We start from the raw sequence: 6,000 nt of genomic DNA on the forward strand, positions 1-6,000 counted from the left end.
TTCCTTTGCAGTGCAGAAGCTTTTTATCTTCATGAGGTCTCAATAGTTCATTTTTGCTTTCAATTCCCTGGCCTTTGGAGATGTGTAGAGCAAGAAATTGCTGTGGCTGAGGTCAAAGAGGTTTTTTCCTGCTTTTTTTCTCTAGGGTTTTGATGGTTTCCTGTCTCACATTCAGGTCCTTCATCCATTTTGAGTTTATTTTTGTAATTGGTGTAAGAAAGTGGTCTAGTTTCATCCTTCTGCATGTTGCTGTCCACTTCTCCCAGCACCATTTCTTAAAGAGACTGTCTTATTTTTCCATTGGATACTCTTTACTGCTTTGTCAAAGATTAGTTGGCCATATATTTGTGGGTCCAATTCTGGGGTCTCTATTCTATTCCATTGTGCTATGTGTCTGTTTTTGTGCCAATACCATACTGTCTTGATGATGACAGCTTTGTAGTACAGGCTAAAATCTGGGATAGTGATGCCTCCCACCTTGGTTTTCTTCTTCAAAATTACTTTGGCTATTCGGGGTCTTTTGTGGTTCCACACACATCTTAGGATTGTTTGTTCTAGCTTCGAGAAGAATGCTGGTGCAATTTTGATTGGTATTTCATTGAATGTGTAGATTGCTTTGGGTAGTACTGACATTTTAACAATATTTATTCTTCCAATCCGTGAGCATAGAATGTTTTTTTCATTTCTCTGTATCTTCTTCAATTTCCTTCATAAGCTTTCCATAGTTTTCAGCATACAGAACTTTTACTGCTTTGGTTAGGTTTATTCCTAGGTATTTTATGATTCTTCGTGCAATTGTGAATGGGGCCAGATTATTTATTTCTCTTTTTCCTGCTTTATTATTGGTGTATAAAAATGCAACTGATTTCTGTACATTGAATTTGTACCCTGCAACTTTGCCAAATTCAGGTATCAGTTCTAGAAGACTTTTGGTGTAGTCTGGCGGGTTTTCCATGTAGAGTATCATGTCTTCTGAGAATAGTGAAATTTTGACTTTATCTTTGTGCCAATTTTTATGCCTTTTATTTCATTTTGTTGTCTGATTGCTGCTGCTAGGACGTCCAACACTATTGAACAACAGCAATGGGAGTGGACATCCCTGTTTTGCTCCTGATCTCGGGGGAAAGCTCTCAGTTTTTCCACATTATCGATGATATTAGCTGTGGGATTTTCATAAATCGCCTTTATGATGTTTAAGTATGTTCTATGCAGACTTTCTTGAGGGTTTTTATTAAGAAGGGTGTTGAATTTTGTCAAATGCTTTTTCTGCATCTATTGACAGAATCATATGACTCTTATCTTTTCTTTTATTAATGTGATGTATCACATTGATTGATTTACAAATATTGAACCAGCCCTGCAGCACAGGAATGAATCCCACTTGATCATGGTGAATAATTCTTTTTATATCCTGTTGGAATTTGATTTCCTAGTATCTTGCTGAGAATTTTACATCCATATTCATCAGGGATATTGGCCTGTAGTTATCTTTTTTTTTCTGGGTCTCTGTCTGGTTTGGGAATCAAAGTAATGCTGGATTCATAGAATGAGTCTGGAAGTTTTCCTTCCGTTTCAATTTTTTGGAAAAGCTTGAGAAGGATAGGTATTCTCTCTGCTTTAAATGTCTGGTAGAAGCCGTCTGGTCCAGGACTCTTATTTCTCAGGAGATTTTTGATGACTGATTCAATTTCTTCATTAGTTATGGGTATGTTCAAATTTTTTATTTCTTCCTGTTTGAGTTTTGGAAGTGTGTGAGAGTTTAGGAATCTCTCCATTTCTTCCAGGTTGTCCAGTTTGTTGGAATATAATTTTTCATAGTATTACCTGAAAATTGCTTATATTTCTGAAGGATTGGTTGTAATAATTCCATTTTATTCATGATTTTATCTATTTGAGTCATCTCTCTTATCTTTTTGGAAGTCTTGGCTAGAGGTTTATCAATTTTGTTTATTTTTTCAAAAAAACAACTCTTGGTTTCATTAATCTGCTGTACGATTTTGGATTCAATGTTGTTTATTTCTGCTCTGATCTTTATTATTTCTCTTCTTCTGCTGGGTTTGGGGTGTCTTTGATATTCTGTTTCTAATTTCTTTAGGTGTGACATTAAATTTTGTATTCGGGATTTTCTTTTTTCTTGAGATAGGCCTAGATTGCAATGTATTTTCCTCTTAGGACTTCCTTCGCTGCATCCCAAAGCTTTTGGATTATTGTATTTTCATTTTCATGTGTTTCCATATATTTTTTAACTTCTCCTCTAATTGTCTTGTTGGCCTATTAATACTTTAGTAGGGTGTACTTTAACCTCCATGCTTTTGGAGGTTTTCCAGACTTTTTCCTGTGGTTGATTTCAAGTTTCATAGCATTGTGATCTGAAAGTGTGCATGGTATGATCTCAATTCTTCTACTCTTATTAAGGGCTGTTTTGTGACCCAGTATGTGATCTATCTTGGAGAATGTTCCATATGCACTTGAGAAGAAAGTATATTCTGTTGTTTTGGGATGCAGAGTTCTAAATATATCTGTCAAGACCATCTGGTCCAATGTATCATTCAGGGCTCTTGTTTCTTTATTGATCCTGTGTCTAGATGATCTATCCATTGTTGTAAGTGGGGTATTAAAGTCCCCCTGCATTTACTGCATTCTTATCAATAAGGTTGCTTATGTTTGTGATTGTTTTATATATTTGGGAGCTCCCGTATTCGGCGCATAGACATTTATAATTGTTAGCTCTTCCTGATGGATAGACCCTGTAATTATTCTATAATGTCCTTCTTCATCTCTTGTTACAGCCTTTAATTTAAAATCTAGTTTGTCTGATATAAGTGTGGCTACTCCAGCTTTCTTTTGACTTCCAGTAGCATGATAGATAGTTCTCCATCCCCTCACTTTCAACCTGAAGATGTCCTCAGGTCTAAAATGAGTCTCTTGTAGACAGCAAATAGATGGGTCTTGTTTTTTTTATCCATTCTGATACCCTATGTCTTTTGGTTGGTGAATTTAGTCCATTTACATTCAGTGTTATTATTGAAAGATATGGGTTTAGAGTCATTGTGATGTCTGTAGGTTTCATGCTTACAGTGATGTCTCTGGTACTGTGTGGTCCTTACAACATTTCATTCATAGAATCCCCCTTAGAATTTCTTGTAGGGCTGGTTTAATAGTGATGCATTCTTTCAGTTTTTTGTTTGTTTGGGAAGACCTTTATCTCTCCTTCTATTCTGAATGACAGACTGACTGGATAAAGGTTTCTTGGCTGCACATTTTTCCTGTTCATCACATTGAAGATCTCCTGCCATTCTTTTCTGGCCTGCCAAGTTTCAGTAGATAGGTCTGCTACTACCCTTATGTGTTTACCTTTGTATTTTAAGGCCTGTATATCCCTAGCTGCTTTCAGAATTCTCTCTTTATCCTTGTATTTTGTCAGTTTCACTATCATATGTCATGCAGAAGATCGATTCAAGTTATGTCTAAAGGGAGTTCTCTGTGCCTCTTGGATTTCAATACCTGTTTTCTTCCCCAGATAGGAGAAATTCTCAGCTATGATTTGTTCAATTACAACTTCAACCTCTTTCTCTCACTCGTCTTCTGAATTCCCTATGAAACAGATATTGTTCTCTTTGATTGCATCACTTTGCTCTCTAATTCTCCCCTCATACTCATGGATTTTCTTATCTATTTTTCCTAGCTCCTCTTTTTCCATAATTTCATCATCCAATTCACCGATTCTCCCCTCTGCCTCTTCATCCCACTTTGTGGCTACCTAAATTTTGTTTTGTACCTCATTTATAGCATTTTTTAATTCATCATGACTGGTTTTTTGTCCCTTGATCTCTGTAGCAATAGATTCTCTGCTGTCCTCTATGCTTTTTTCAAGCCCAGCAATTAATTTTATAACTATTAATCTAAATTCATGTTCAGTTATATTGCTTAAGTCAGTTTTGATCAATTTGTTAGCTATCATTACTCCCTGGAATTTCGTTTGAGAATTCTTCCATTGCATCATTTTGGCTAGTTTTCTGTCCCTTATGCATTTTAAACAGCTTGTTGTGTGCTCTACTACTGTGAGCACTGCTATGTCAAAGGGGGTCATACACTGTCCATTGCCTGGCCCCTGTGGAGGTGTTTTTTGGAGATTGTAACTTGCTCTCTGTTTTTGTGACTTTGGTTATTTTATTACCCTAGTTTTAGTGATATATTGGATCCTCCATCAGGTGTGTTTTCATTTGTTCCTTGGAGTAGCCCTGTAAAGGATAACAAAGAGACAGACAAACAGGAGATAAAAACACGCAAACACGCAAACAAATAACACAAACAAATAGGCAAAAACTAAAAAATAAAGCAAAAAAACCAAAAACACTGACTATAAGTAAAGAACAGGGTGGAAGCAGTGCTGATATAAGAGCACATACAAAGAGAGAAATGATAGGAGTGGGGACAAAGAAAAAATAAACATTGCTTAGGCAGAGAGACTAAAAGGCTTAATCCAGAGAGACAGAAAGGAAAATAAAGAAGGAGGTGGGGAAAACTAAACGAAGATAAAGTTACCCAGACAGAGAAACTATACTGCTTGATTATTTCAGAGAGAGAGAAAGGAATGTAAATAAGGAGGTGTAGAACATGTATCAAGAGAATGGATTAAATATATCTGTTTAGACAAACCACTATCCAGAGTAACCAGCCCAGAGGAGGGAACAGATAAGGAGGAGAAATGAGTGGTGTGTGTGAGAATATACCTATATATCCAGAATTGACCTAGAGTTAATCCAGGCAATGCTGCATCACCGGACTAGAGGAGCTGTCTGCAGGGTCTGTCCAGCTCCAGTTGATACCCAGTTACCCAGTGGGAAGGGGTGTTGTTTGGTGTAGTGTGGACCCACCTCCACTATGGGTCCTGGAACTGATCCCTGAGGCCCCGCCTTGGTGGTGCTGGGGGTGGGGGGAAATGGAAATTCCCCAATCTCTTCTACACAGACCCAGAAACTGTGCACTCCATTTGAGTCATCCTCACTGTGCTGCAGGCACAGATGGGGTGGTCCTCACTCCTCCAACTCCCTTGACCCTTCACTTGGCTAGGATTCAAAGTCCCACTCCGTGCACTCTGGCACTGGGGAAGCACCTCTCAGCGTGGCCGATATGTGGTCCCAGTTGACTTTGTGCTGCCACACTTCAGGGAGGACCGCCTTCTCCTACCGCATATTGCGCCACATACTTCACTGAAGAGCCCTGGGGGTGGCAGATGCAGGTAGATGCAGGCAGGCTTAGTCTTTTTCCACAGCATTTCAGAGAGGGGGTGGCTTTTTCCTGCTGCAGACTGCACCCTCAGCCCAGCCACTAAGCCCGGGGGTGACAGGCACGGGTAGGCTTTGTACTCTCATGCAGCCTTCCAGGGATGGGACCACTTTCTCCAACTGCGGACTGAGCCCCTGACCTGAGACCTAATCCAGGCTTGGCTCCCCTCCTCCCTAGGTACACGAATAGGGAGCTGGCCCCAGTCCAAAGAAAGCCCAGCAGTTAGAGACAGGATCCCTCTCAGTCACAGTCTGAGGTCTTTCTCCTGTCCAGATATGGTCCTACACTTCTCTAACCACTCTTTCTCTTCCCTTTGTTTCTCTGCAGAAGGGGGTCCCTCCCCTGTGTGCCTACATGGCCCATTTTGCAATCACCCACCTATCTTTTTTCCAGTTGACCCATTTTCTTCCTGGTAGATTCAGTCTCTTTTCCCCCAGACTCTGGGGTTCAAAGTCCTTTGCCTTCAGCACTTCTTTGTTTGAGAGATACGGGACATATGGATCCCCCTACTTCTCTGCTATGTTGGCCCCCATCCCTGGCCATGAGTTTTAATACAAAGTGTTCAAACCATTGGTCTGTCTCTTATTTTATTACATTGTGTTGTTTTCCTATGAGGAGGAGAACCCCCCAAAAGAGGAAGGTTGTGTAGGTGACAGGCCACAAGGATCTCTGGCTGAAGTCCATCCCAGGTCAATGGGGGACTCAAGTGCT

The sequence above is a fragment of the Prionailurus viverrinus genome, chromosome A1 (genome assembly GCF_022837055.1).
Source record: "Prionailurus viverrinus isolate Anna chromosome A1, UM_Priviv_1.0, whole genome shotgun sequence".
Classification (NCBI taxonomy): domain Eukaryota; kingdom Metazoa; phylum Chordata; class Mammalia; order Carnivora; family Felidae; genus Prionailurus; species Prionailurus viverrinus.